Below are 14712 nucleotides of genomic sequence, written 5' to 3'. Positions count from 1 at the left end.
AATACGTTAGGACTCAATCAGAAGTGAAAAAAGAAATGACAATTTTGGGGATCTGTTTGGATTCTGCGTTAACAAATTTTGAGAGTCATTCAGGTGAGATATGCACTACCCAATATAGATTGAAACCGATGTTAGGTTCAAACTATTTTTTATTGATGCGAACAACAGCAAATACAATGCCAAGGCACCCCCAAGATGCTCAATACAGCAATGTTACTTACCGTAACAGTTGTTATCCAGGGACAGCAGGCAGCTATTCTCACTAGTGGGTGATGTCATCCGACAGAGCCCCGATACGGACATCTTGCAAGCATGTCTTGCTTGAAGAAACTCAGAAGTTTCGAGATGCCCGCACCGCGCATGCGCCAGTGCCTTCCCGCCCGATGTACCGGGCGCGTCTCCTCAGTTCAGGTAGCTAGCCTGAGAAGCCAACCCAGGGGAGGTGGGTGGGACGTGAGAATAGCTGCCTGCTGTCCCTGGATAACAACTGTTACGGTAAGTAACATTGCTTTATCCCAGGACAAGCAGGCAGGTATTCTCACTAGTGGGTGACCTCCAAGCTAACCCCAATGGGATGGTGGGAGAGTTGGCAACTTAAGAGAACAAATTTTGTAACACTGTTTGGCCAAACTGTCCATCCCGTCTGGAGAAAGTATCCAGACAATAATGAGAGGTGAATGTATGAACCGAGGACCAAGTGGCAGCCTTACAAATCTCCTCAATCGGTGTCGATCTGAGGAAGGCTACAGAGGCTGCCATTGCTCTGACCTTATGGGCTGTGACCTTACAGGGAAGGGATAATCCAGCCTGGGCATAGCAGGAAGAGATACAAGCCGCCATCCAGTTGGAGATGGTGCGCTTCGATACCGGTCGTCCCAACTTGTTTGGATCAAAGGAGACGAAAAGTTGAGGAGCAGTTCTGTGTGGCTTTGTGCGATCCAAGTAGAAAGCTAGAGCACGTTTACAGTCCAGAGTGTGCAAAGCAGATTCCCCAGGATGAGAATGAGGCTTTGGAAAGAACACCGGAAGCACGATGGATTGGTTGATGTGAAATTCAGAGACCACTTTAGGTAAGAATTTTGGATGAGTACGGAGAACCACCTTGTCATGATGGAATACGGTGAACGGTGGATCCGCCACTAGGGCCTGAAGCTCACTGACCCGACGAGCTGACGTGAGGGCCACTAGAAAAACCACCTTCCAGGTGAGATACTTGAGTGGAGCCGTGTTGAGAGGTTCAAACGGAGGCTTCATAAGATGAGACAGGACAACATTGAGATCCCAAACCACAGGAGGAGGTTTGAGAGGAGGGTTGACATGAAAAAGCCCTTTCATAAATTTGGAAACCACAGGATGAGCAGACAAAGGTTTCCCTTGTAGAGGCTGATGGAAAGCCGCAATAGCACTCAGGTGGACTCGTATAGAGGTAGACTTGAGGCCAGACCGGGACAGGTGTAGAAGATAATCCAATACAGAAGATAGGGAAGCTCGCTGAGGTTCCGTGGCATTGGAAATACACCAGGAAGAGAATCTAGTCCATTTTTGGGAATAGCATTGTCGAGTAGCAGGTTTCCTGGAAGCCTCCAAGACCTCCCTCACTGCTTGAGAGAACTGGTGAGGAGTTATGTTGAAAGGAACCAAGCTGTCAGGTGGAGGGACTGCAGATTGGGATGAAGTAGTGAACCTTGATGTTGAGTGAGTAGTGAAGGAAACACTGGAAGAAGTACTGGCTCCCTGCTGCTGAGTTGAAGTAGAAGGGAGAACCAAGGTTGTCTGGGCCACCGAGGAGCAATCAGAATCATGGTGGCATGGTCTAATCTCAATTTGACTAGAGTCTTTTGAATGAGAGGAAAAGGAGGAAACGCATATAGGAAACGTTTGCTCCAATCCAGCAGAAAAGCATCTGCCTCTAGGCGATGAGGAGTGTAGATCCTGGAGCAAAATTGAGGCAGCTTGAAGTTGTGGGGGGCTGCAAAGAGGTCTATCTGAGGTGTCCCCCACTGAGCAAAGATCTGATGAAGGGGGTCGGAGTGGAGCGTCCATTCGTGAGGCTGAAGTAGACGACTCAATTTGTCTGCCAAGACGTTGTCCTTCCCCTGAATGTAGACTGCTCTGAGGAAGGTGTTGTGGCGAACCGCCCAATCCCAGACTCGAAGAGCTTCCTGACAAAGAGGGGCCGAGCCCGTGCCCCCTTGTTTGTTGACATAATACATGGCGACCTGATTGTCTGTGCGAATAAGGACCACCATGTCGTGAAGCAGATGTTGAAAAGCTTGGAGAGCATTGAAGATGGCCCTGAGTTCCAGAAGATTGATTTGATGGAGTTGTTCCGCACTGGTCCAGAACCCCTGAGTGCGAAGACCATCCAGATGGGCCCCCCATGCATAGTTCGATGAATCGGTCGTTAGAACTTTCTGATGGGGAGGAGAATGAAACAGCAAACCTCTGGATAGATTCGAAGAGGTCATCCACCAGAGAAGAGACTGCCGTAGAGCAGGAGTGACCACAATGTGACGAGATAACGGGTCGGACACCTGAGTCCACTGAGATGCCAGAGTCCATTGAGGGATCCTGAGATGTAGTCTGGCAAAAGGCGTCACATGAACTGTAGATGCCATGTGGCCTAAAAGGACCATCATGTGTCTCGCTGAGATGGATTGGCGAGAAGACACTGACTGGCAGAGTAGAAGGAGAGCATGTAAGCGTGGAGGAGGAAGGAATGCTCGAAGTTGAATGGTATCCAGGACAGCCCCTATGAAGGGGAGAGACTGGGTGGGCTGAAGATGAGACTTTGGAAAGTTGATCTCGAAGCCCAAGCTCTGCAGAAAACAAATGGTAGTCAAGGTCGCCGAAATGACCTTGGGAGCGGACGGGGCCTTGATGAGCCAGTCGTCGAGGTATGGGAACACCTGGAGACCCATGTTCCGGAGTGCAGCGGCCACCACTACCAGACACTTCGTGAAGACTCTGGGCGACGAAGATAGGCCGAAGGGAAGCACTCGATACTGCAGATGCAGATGTCCCACCCGGAATCTGAGGAACTTGCGGGAGGCCGGATGAATCGGGATGTGAGTGTAGGCCTCCTTGAGATCCAGAGAGCATAACCAATCGTTCTGCTCGATGAGGGGATAAAGAGAGGCAAGGGTCAGCATGCGGAACCGTTCCCTGACCAAAAACTTGTTGAGGACCCGAAGGTCCAAAATGGGACGCAGATCGCCCGTCTTCTTCGGGACCAGGAAGTACCGGGAGTAAAACCCCTGGTTTTGTTGATCCACCGGTACCCGGCTCGACGGCCCGAAGCCGGAGCAAAGCCTGAGCTTCCTGGAGAAGAAGAGCGGTCTGTGTGGAGTTGGAAGGATACTCTCTTGGAGGATGGTCCGGGGGGACCCGTTGGAAATGAAGAGAGTATCCCTCTCTTACGATGGAGAGGACCCAGAGGTCCGTGGTGATCGCCTCCCATCGATGACAAAAATGATGGAGACGACCCCCTATGGGAAAAAATGGGGTAGGCAGAACGAGATCGGTTATGCTCCCTGGAGGAGAGTCAAAAAGGCTGAGTAGCCTTGGGAGCAGCCGGCATTTGAGGCTTTTGCTGAGTCTTCTGGGGCGGCTGTCGCTTTGCAGGCTGTCTCGCAGGAGGGGCCTGCCTTGGTTGATAACGCCTTTGGTAGATTATAGGCGGTCTAGAAGGACGAGACTGTTGTGGTTTAGGCTTAGGCCTCATGATAGACTGGAAAGATTTTTCGTGGTCTGACAGTTTTTTAGTAACAGTCTCGACAGACTCATCGAACAGATCCGCTCCCGCACAAGGCACATTTGCAAGTCTGTCTTGGAGATTCGGATCCATATCAATGGTGCGAAGCCAAGCCAGTCGACGCATGGCGACCGAGCAGGCCGCAGCACGAGCCGAGAGCTCGAAAGCATCATAGGAGGATTGCATCAATTGGAGGCGCAACTGGGACAGGGTCGCCACCACCTCCTCAAACTCAAACCGAGCCTCAGCATCGATGAAAGGTGTGAACTTGCGGAGTACCGGCAAGAAAAAATCCAAATAGGACGAGAAGAAAAAATTGTAATTGAGCACTCGAGTCGCCATCATTGAATTTTGATAGATACGTCTACCAAACTTATCCATCGTTCTCCCTTCCCTGCCAGGAGGCACGGAAGCGTAGACTTGGGAGGGGTGCGAACGTTTAAGGGAAGACTCGACTAGGAGGGACTGGTGAGAGAGTTGAGCTCCCTCAAACCCCTTGTGGTGCACGATGCGGTATCGAGCATCCAACTTGCTAGGTACCGCAGGTATGGAATACGGTGTCTCCAAACACCGCATGAGAGTCTGGTCAAGTAACTTATGTAGGGGAAGCCGAAGTGTCTCCGCCGGAGGATGAGGTAAATGCATGGTGTCCAGATACTCCTTAGAGTACTTCGACCCAGTATCTAAGGTCACATCCAAGTCATCCGCCATCTGTCTGAGAAAGGATGAAAAGGAAAGTTGGTCCGCCAAGGCCGGCCGGCGAGACGGACTAGAAGACGTGGAAGCCTCCGGTTCCAGGGAGAGCTGGGAGCGGCATGGAGAGTATGAGGTAGATGGTTCTTCATACTCCGGTCCCTCTGGCTGGGATAAATCTGAGGATGAGTATCCCATACGCTGCATTTTCTTCTGTGGAGACACCTCCGAATGACGCGAGGAGTGTCTAGAAGAATGTCGAGATCGATGCCCCTCCCGATGCCGGGATGGGGAACGTGATCTTCGATGCATCGATCGATCCCTTGAAGCCTCGAAGGAATGGATTGGACTCGATGCAGTGGAGCGCATGGGAGGCAACGATGCCGACTCACGCAGTGCCACCCAAGTCTGGTATGGAGTGCGAAAGAACTCCTCCTGCGATGCAGTATGCCCAGGACTCCGATTATCAGGGGCCAATGTAGTACCCTGGTGACGTGGAGGTGTAATGGGCTCTAAAGGCGGCATGTCAGAAAGGGAAGCCCGCCTAGTGGGTTCCGCCGCCCTCCGCCGCTCCCCCTCGTCGAGCAGGGAAATCGAACGACGAGGAGGAGGGGGAGGGGGCGGACCGCTCTCCGGGACCGGGACCGTAGTATCGCCCTGAATATTAGCGATAAGCCTTGGTCCCATCGTCCGCATGAGCTCAACAAATTGAGCTTCGAGCAGGGATTTAAGCGATGCCGATATGGAGGGATCCGCACCGAAAGGGGGTCCTCCTGCACGGTCATCGCGTTCCTTCGTGGTCGAGTGCTTCTGCTTGGTAGCTTTGGGCACTTTTATGACCACGGGAGGAACAGTGGAAGGCGGTACCTGAACCGAGGAGACGGGAGCAGGAACCGATGCTGAACTCGATGCAGAAGCCGGTGTGAACGATGCTGGCTTCACGATGCTCGATGCATGAGTCGCAGATGCAGGCTTCGAACAGACCGGTGAAACATCCGTCGAAGTCGAAGCAGATGGCTCCTTAGAAGACTCCATCTTAAACATGGACTCCCAAAGTAAGCAGCGCCGTTTAAAAGAGCGCGCTGTGAGCGTGGAACAAGGCCGGCACGATTTCGGAACGTGTTCTGGACCAAGACACTGAAGACAGCGCCGGTGTGGGTCCGTCAACGAAATCGCACGCTGGCACTTGCTGCACTTTTTAAAACCGGTGATAGGCCGGGACATAGGCCGGAAAAGTGACGTTGCTAGGTCGAAGGAGCTAGGTCGCAGCCACGAGGCCGGCCCGGCCGAACCGCCGGACGAAATAATTGTAACTTTTTTTTTTTTTTTTTTTTAAATAGAAATAAAAGTTTCAAAGAAAGTAAGAAAACAATAAAACGCGGGGAAAGAAGGCAAAATACTGAAATTTCAGTCAGCGCAGAATTGAAGAGAACTTCTCAGCTCCGCGGAAAGAAAAGAACTGAGGAGACGCGCCCGGTACATCGGGCGGGAAGGCACTGGCGCATGCGCGGTGCGGGCATCTCGAAACTTCTGAGTTTCTTCAAGCAAGACATGCTTGCAAGATGTCCGTATCGGGGCTCTGTCGGATGACATCACCCACTAGTGAGAATACCTGCTTGCTTGTCCTGGGATAAAAACAAATATGCATCATATATAATAGAATAACAAACATGGACAAAAGAAAAGGAACATCAACCAAACTCCCCCCCCCCCCCAGCCCACTCTACTGAGGGCGAGTGAGGGTAAGGAGAGCAGAAAGGCACTCTGAGGCCCTGGACTCTTATAAGCCCTGAAAATGCCACACAACCCACTGAATCCCCTGTACCCTGTCCGTATCTAAGTTGCAGAACCTTTTTATTTTGAAATATTGTAACTGCTTGGGATCTATCATTAGTTGAGCAGAATATCAAATTCTAACTTTAACTTCAGGTTCTACATTATAACTTAGGTGGGCAATGAGATTCTTCGATCACTGCTTCTACTGTAGCCCTTTTCTGCCGTCATCTTTCTATGTTTCTATATGACTCCATTTGTGATTTATGAATCGTTGTACAAAATATTGTCCCTTTTTATTCTTTAATAAAAAGATCATAAGTGTTTGAGGCTTATGCAAATGAGGACAGAGCCCATGGGGTGGGTGCCAAACTTTGTCCACATATCATTCTCTAAAGAGTGATCGGGTTGTTAGGGAACTCAAAGGGATATGCAGTAGAGAATACGCGGGAACAAATTTTTCCCCATCTCTGCAGGAACTCAAATGTCCCTCTCCCTTCCCTGTGAGTTTTGTCGCTGTCCCTGCCCCATTCCTGTAAGCTCTGTCTTCACTGCACAAGCCTCGAACACTTATGATTTTAAAGTGTTTGAGACTTGTGTAGATGAGGCCAGAGTTTGCAGGAATGAGACAGGCACAGGAAAAGAACTCACTGGAATGGGACGGGAAAATGAGTTCCTGTGGGGAAGAGGAAAAATTTGTCTCCATGTCATTCTCTAATATGCAGTAGAGAACCAGAGACAAATTCTGTCCAAATCCCTATTTCCACATTTAAGGCACATTGTAATACAAAGGATTCACTGGTAGACACCCATGTCAGGATCAGGATGCTGCTTTGGCAATGAGGAGTCTGGGCCACTTTTGGAGATGGTTACACAAGTCCTGCTCCTAACTCATGGTTCTTATGCCACAAAATTAATCTTTTAGGATTTAGTTAGTAATGCTCTAAAAAATGGATGAAAATTCTTCAGAATTATGTATCAGGAGTTCAGCCAGAAACAGGAAGCCTGAAAGACTACAGATTTAAAGAAGGGACAAGAAAGCTGTGAGCAAGATTATGGGCTAGATTCACTAACCTGCCCGAATCGGAACAATCCGTTTCCGATTCGGGCAGGTCCGACTGATTCACAAATCAGTCGTATTCAAATGGGGGTGATTGGAGGAACATCCCCATTTGCGAGCAGGGACAGGAGAAGCAGCCTCCTGTCACTACTGTCAGGGTCTGCCCTGATCTCTCTTGCTTGCTCACCAGATTCTCCTGCTCTCTGCCGCTGTTCCCAGGGAGGAGCTCAAGGCGCTTCAGCCAATCGGTGCCTTAGGCCCCTCCCCGTGCATCAGATGATACGCTGGAGCGGGGCCTAAGGCCACTATTGTGCAGTGGCGGCCGGGGGAGCGGGAGCAAGAGGACTTTCCTCCTGCTCCTGAATATTGGCCTAGGAGCAGGAGGGTCTGGGCACCCCTCCTGTTCCCAACTATTTTAAAGGTACGGGGAGAGAGGTGGGTGCAGGCCGGCAGGCCCAACCAGGGGTGGACCGAGGGGTGGGAGGCCTACGGAGCAGAAGGGACTGAGCACCCCTCCTGCTCCCAACTTTTTGGTATTAGGGGTAGTGGGCCGTGCCGGGAGGAGAAGGGGGGCAAGTGTTGTGCTGCAGCATAGGCATAATGTGTGTTTGGTTTTTTTTGGGGGGGGTTAAGCGCTTATGGTGGGAAAATCAGGGGTGGGAAATTTCATGGCGACACCAGGAAGTTCTTCTTCACCGAAAGGGTGGTCGATCGTTGGAATGAACTTCCACCTCAGGTGATTCAGGCCAGCAGCGTGAAGGATTTTAAAAGGAAATGGGATACACATGTGGGATCTCTAGGGGGGTAAATTCAAGGGGGTAGGGTTGTTGGAGTGGGCAGACTTGATGGGCTGTGGCCCTTTTCTGCCGTCATCTTCTATGTTTCTATGTTTATGGCAGGAGGGAGGTGGCATCCCTCCTGCTTGGGGGGAGGGCGCGTTTGTGTGTGGGGGCACATTTTTTTGACAAGCCTGCCTGTCTGTTATTAATTTTTTTTTATGGGGCATGGAAAAAAAATGAATAAAAAAAAAAAAAAAGACAGGCAGGCCTGTAAAAAACCTGCAGACCTATCGGTAACTCAGCAATCGGGTTTGCCAATAGTAAAACACGATTTGAAACAGCCAAGCAATTGTTAGTGAATCAATTGCTTGGCTAATTTGCATGGGAGGATCGGATCGCTACAGGTGTTAGTGAATGGGGTTGGAGGGAAATTTGGTCGCAAAGGGCTCGCATACCGATCGGTTTGCTTAGTGAATCTAGCCCTATATCATTAGATGAGAAAGAAGAGAAATAGTACATTCCAAAAGTAAAATGGTATGGTAGCTGTAGAAATAAAACAAAGGCGATAAGGTCATACCTTTTTAATTGTACTAACTTAATATCAGCATATATAGGTATATTTTGACACCCATTAGACAGGCCTTTAAAGACCTTGTTTTCCTTTACATTACAAACTATGAATTTAAACTGCTTTGTCACATTCCTATCTGTCTCCTCCCCCCCTTATTTTACCCCTCCCTCTTCCAGTGAGACTGGTCATTGGAATTCTTTTATGTTTTAACTATACCAAAATTTGTCAACATTTGCTTATTTCTGACCTGAAGGGTTACCTGCAAAAGCTAACCCAAAAAATGCATTTAGTCCAATAATAAAAAAAAAGGTATCACCTTATCTCCTTTGTTTTATTTCTCTATATTACTATTACAGAATAAAAGACTCTGTGCTACTTAAATACCATGAGACGACATGATGCTGCAACGCCTCTGAAGGCAAGCACTTTACCTTGGCCAATCTCCGCAAGATAACATTTTCAGGGTCAGGGATCAAACCAAATTCAGAAATTTCCATTGTGCTTTGCAACAAGGAAAGAAGATACCGAGGGGAGGGGAAGGGACTTTGGCAAGCAGGCTCCTTTTTCTGTGTTTGTAGACCAAGGAGATTTGCTGCATTCTCTTAGGGATTAGGAGCCTGAAACATTGATTTAGAATAGAAAACATACAACTATTTGTAGAAGCAAGTTTGCAAATCAATGACATTTTCCAACATGGGAAACAAAATTCTAGGGAAGAGATCCACCATGCATCTGGAAGTTAAGGTTGACAAGTTACTGAATGCAGTAACTTAACAGAATGTTATGGGACCATTTTAAAGAGTCAAGGGAATAGGCCTTCAAGGAGCTGCAGTGGAAATCAAACTCACAACCTCAGGATGCTGAGGCAGCTGCTCCAACCACTGGTCCTAGGTGTTTATGCATAGCAAATTCATATGTTTATTTTCCAGGGGCTTATGAGGCTACAAAAACATCAGTATCCACTGGTTTTGTTTCTTTAATTTGGCTTCATGTACCCACCTTTTAAATACATAGTGCCACAGATACTATTGCTGGATATGTTTTTCAGAGGAAACACTTGATTTTATGTCACTTAGGGCCAGATTCTCAAAAAACTAACAGTTACTAAACTGGTTGCAGACGATTTAGTCTGCATGCATTTTAGCAGCGGATCATCAACATGGCTTATCGAGGTCTTTAGTGAGCTTTCTAGCAGTCTCCGACACTGCATGTAAATGGGCACTTCAATATTGAAACGATCACTCCAGTGCATTCATAAAAATCATCAAGTCATTCTCCAAGAGCAGCATCTGCTTTTGGTGATAAGTCAGCAACTGGTCCAGGAATGCCGATACAGTGACAGCACTGTTAAAAATGCATCTTGAGGTGTGTGTTTTGACTGTGGCTAATGAAACAAATAAAATTACAGGAAGAATCATAAATCGTTTTGTTTTTCTTTTTTTAGGGGGAGTAGTAAAAACATGCTTCTTGAGCGTGTGTATTATAGCCCCCCTTGGCAGCGGGAAAGACTGGGCATCTCTCCCACCGCCAAGAAACACACCTCCAGCACCCCCTCAGCAGCAGGAGAGATGCTCAATCTCTCCTGCCGTCAGCTGACACCCCCCCAACCATTCTTGGTATCCTGCATCTGAGAAGGAGCCTAAAGTTTTGATTGGCTCAGATGCATAAAGCCCCACCTATAGGAGGGGCCTTAAACCTGGGCCAATCAGAGCCTCAGTCCCCTCCTCAGTGCATCCCTGGATGCACCAGGGAGGGGAAATATTGCCATTTTGAAGAGGTGAGCTAGCTGGCTGGAGGGAGTAGGCATCCCTCTAGCCATCCATCTGAAAGGTAAGGGGGAAGAGGGCGGGGGTCATCAGGCACGGGAGGGGGGTGTTGCATGGCGACGGGAGAGTGTGGGCATCTCTCCCGCTGCTGAGGGAGGTTAGGGCGAGTCGGTTGACAGCGGGAGAGATTGGACATTTCTCTTGCTACCAGGAGGTGTGCGTCAGTTGACGGTGGGAGAGATTGGGCATCTGCCGAGGGGGGTGTTGGGTGGTTTGGGGGTTTTTTTTGCCTTTATTCTGCGCATGAGGGATGAAGACATCATGCAGGAACTAAGAAACCTCAGGGAGGAGGTGAAATGTCTGAGAGGCATTGGAGAGGATGAGGCCTACATCGATGGGATAGTGCAGGAACTATCTCAAGTCACAGAACGGACCCGTGACGGATCTCCCATGATGACTCCAGGGCCGCCGACAAAGAAACCAACTGTTGCAGTTCAGGAGATGGATGGAGACATTGACTCCTGGCAGTTAGTGACCTCCTCCACAGGTAAACGTAGGAGACCCCCACCCCAATTTACAATATACTCACCTTCTCTCTCTTTCTCTCAACAGGGCAGCTCCACATCAACTCCACAGCTGAGCCTAAAGAACAGATTCCAGGTCTTGCAGGAAGAGACTACCGACGGGGAGATGGACCAGGATCAACGCATATCTCCATCTCCAGGGACGATGGATCGACACCCCCAAAAGAAGCGTAGAGTAATAACCATTGGGGACTCCATGTTGAGAGGCACTGAGGGACCAATATGCAGACCGGATATGCAGTCGAGGGAGGTCTGCTGTCTACCCGGAGCCAGAATAAAAGATGTGACCACCTGTCTCGATAGACTTCTCAGGCCCCAGGACCACTTCCCCATGCTGCTCATCCACGTCGGAACGAATGACACTGCCAAGAACACCCTGGAGGACATAGCTAGAGACTTCGGAGCTCTGGGAAAGAGGCTGAAGCAGACAGGAGCACAGGTAGTATTCTCTTCCATTCTTCCTGTTAGGGGCAGAGGAAGGGACAGGGACGAACGCATCCTGAAGACGAATGAGTGGCTACAACGATGGTGCCAGGAGATGAACTTCGGATTCCTGAATCACGGAGAGACACTGCAGGGACTACAGGGACCAGACGGACTCCACCTGACCAACAGAGGTAAGAATGTCTTCGGACACAGACTAGCCCGCCTACTTCGAAGGGCTTTAAACTAGGTAAGTCGGGGGTGGGTACCCACTTTTACACCGGAGCAGTAAGTAACTATCCTGATGTGGAGAACCAACACTACGCTTCTAAGTCTGAGGTAAGTACCCTTATTGCAAAAGAATCGCTAGGAGACACCTTGACTCAAATGGGGGGCTCACTACAGGAGGTTAGTAAACAGAAAGAGTGGAGAGCTATGTAAGTTAACGCACACAGCCTAGGGAATAAATTTCTACAACTAGAAACAGAAATAGTTAATGCAGATCTAGACATAGTAGCAATATCCGAAACATGGTTCACAGACTCTCATGGGTGGGATATAACTATACCAGGGTACAACCTGATTCGACAAGACAGAGAGGGTAAGTTAGGAGGTGGGGTAGCACTATACATCAAAGAAAACATTAAGACAACCAGGATCACGGATGTCAAGTATACTGGGGAATCTATCTGGGTAAACCTGGCCAGAGGCGGAGAAAAATGCCTGTACCTTGGTGTGATATACAGACCTCCAAGACAATCGGAGGACAAGGACGCAGAACTAATTGAAGACATTGAGAATATCACCTTACGGGGGGAGGCTGTACTATTAGGAGACTTCAACATGCCTGATGTAGACTGGAACACACTATCAGCGACAACTTGTGATAGCAGGAGGATATTAACGTCCATGAAGGGAGTACGGCTCAAACAAATGGTACTAGAGCCCACTAGGGCCCAGGCCATCCTGGACCTGGTACTTACGAACGGGGAAAGCGTCTCAGAGGTCTTGGTGGGAGAGACGCTAGCCACCAGTGACCATAACACGGTATGGTTTAACCTTAAGAAAGGCTTCCCTAGATCACAAACAAAAACAAGGGTACTCAATTTCCGGGGCACTGACTTCGCACGCATGGGAGATTTCGTCTATCAGATGCTGCAGGTTCAAGAAGTAACTACTAATGTGGAGGCTATGTGGTCAACCTTGAAATCGATCCTTCATGAGGCAACTATCCGCTACATAAAATCGGTAACCAAACAACAAAGAAAAAAGAAACCCCAATGGTTCACAGATGAGGTATCGTGCCTCGTCAAGGAGAAGAAAAGAGCATTTCTCTCATACAAACGCACGGGGGAAAAAAGAAGCAAACATTGAATACAGGAAAAAGTCTGCAGCGGTCAAAACAGCAGTCAGGGAGGCCAAAATTCGTATGGAAGAAACTCTAGCAAAGAACATTAAGAAAGGGGACAAATCCTTCTTCAGATACATTAGCGACAAGAAAAAGAACGCAAATGGGATAGTACGCCTTAGATCAACCAGACGGGAATTATGTAGAAACAGACTCCGATAAAGCCAAACTACTGAATGATTACTTCTGTTCAGTCTTTACCTGCGAAGCACCAGGGCACGGGCCTCGGCTAGCAGCAAAGCAAAGCATGGAAGACCCATTTCAGAAGTTTGAGTTCACACCAGCTGATGTTTACGAAGAACTGTCAAGACTCAAGGTGAACAAAGCCATGGGACCGGACAATCTGCACCCAAGAGTACTCAGAGAGCTATGCGATGTTTTGGCGGAACCATTAGCAATACTCTTCAATCTCTCCCTAAGTACGGGGAGAGTCCCCCTGGACTGGAAAACTGCCAACGTGGTTCCTCTGCACAAAAAGGGTTGCAGAGCGGAGGCCGCAAATTACAGACCAGTAAGTCTCACATCAATAGTGTGTAAACTCATGGAAACTCTACTTAAAGGGAAATTAGACACGATATTGGATGAGGGGAATCTGAGGGATCCCTGTCAACATGGATTCACTAGGGGCAGGTCATGCCAGTCCAATCTCATCAGCTTCTTTGATTGGGTGACAGGAAAGCTGGACTCGGGAGAGTCTCTGGACATAGTATACTTGGATTTCAGTAAAGCTTTTGACAGTGTCCCACACCGTAGACTATTAAACAAGATGAAATCGATGGGGTTAGGTGAGAAACTAACGGCGTGGGTCAACGATTGGCTGAGTGGAAGACTTCAGAAAGTGGTTGTCAATGGCACCCTCTCTGAGACATCGGAGGCGACTAGCGGAGTGCCGCAGGGCTCAGTCCTGGGACCATCCCTTTTTAACATATTCATAAGGGACTTGACCCGAGGGCTTCAGGGTAAAGTAGCGCTGTTCGCCGACGACGCCAAACTGTGTAATATAGTGGGTGGAAGCAATCCCACGGATGGTATGACGCAGGATCTGATCAAGTTGGAAATATGGTCCACGACATGGCAGCTGGGCTTCAACGCTAAGAAGTGTAAGGTCATGCATCTCGGCAGTAGAAATCCATGCAGAACATACACCTTGAATGGAGAAACACTAGCTAGGACTTCAGAAGAACGGGACTTGGGAGTGATCATCAGTGCAGACATGAAGGCTGCCAAACAAGTGGAGAAGGCCTCATCCAAGGCGAGGCAAATGATGGGATGTATCAATAGAAGCTTCGTCAGCCGCAAACCTGAAGTCATAATGCCACTATATAGAACCATGGTGAGACCTCATCTAGAGTACTGTGTGCAATTCTGGAGGCCACATTACCGTAAAGATGTGCTTCGAGCTTAGTTGGTCCAGCGAATGGCCACTAGGAAGGTCTCTGGACTCAAGGGTCTCTCATACGAGGAAAGACTGGGCAAATTGCAGCTGTACTCTCTAGAGGAGCGCAGGGAAAGGGGTGACATGATTGAGACTTTTAAGTACGTCACAGGTCGTGTCGAGGTGGAAAACGATATATTCCTTCCCAAGGGACCCTCAGTCACAAGGGGGCACCCGCTCAAACTCAGAGGAGGGAAATTTAGTGGTGACATCAGGAAGTATTTCTTCACAGAAAGAGTGGTAGATCACTGGAACAAACTTCCGACGCAGGTAATCAAGGCCACAAGCGTGCTTGACTTTAAGAATAAATGGGACATCCACGTGGGATCCCTACGTGGGTCGAGCAGCACTCAGACTTAATGGGGTGGGTCAGTAGAGTGGGCAGACTTGATGGGCTGTAGCCCTTTTCTGCCGTCACCTTTCTATGTTTCTATGTGCCCATCGCTATCACCAGTAATAGACACAT

The 14712-nt window shown here is 48.9% G+C and overlaps 1 protein-coding gene across 3 annotated transcripts in view; it reads right to left on the bottom strand.

Moving 5' to 3' along the window:
- The window catches only part of BAIAP2 (BAR/IMD domain containing adaptor protein 2), a 174729-nt gene that overhangs the window by 57404 nt on the left and 102613 nt on the right, over positions 1 to 14712 (bottom strand). The gene's annotated exons all lie outside the window — the stretch shown is intronic.

Source organism: Geotrypetes seraphini, chromosome 10 (assembly GCF_902459505.1).
Source record: "Geotrypetes seraphini chromosome 10, aGeoSer1.1, whole genome shotgun sequence".
Lineage (NCBI taxonomy): Eukaryota > Metazoa > Chordata > Amphibia > Gymnophiona > Dermophiidae > Geotrypetes > Geotrypetes seraphini.
The sequence above is the reverse complement of the archived record's forward strand: the minus strand, read 5'-3'. Positions and strand labels throughout refer to the sequence as shown.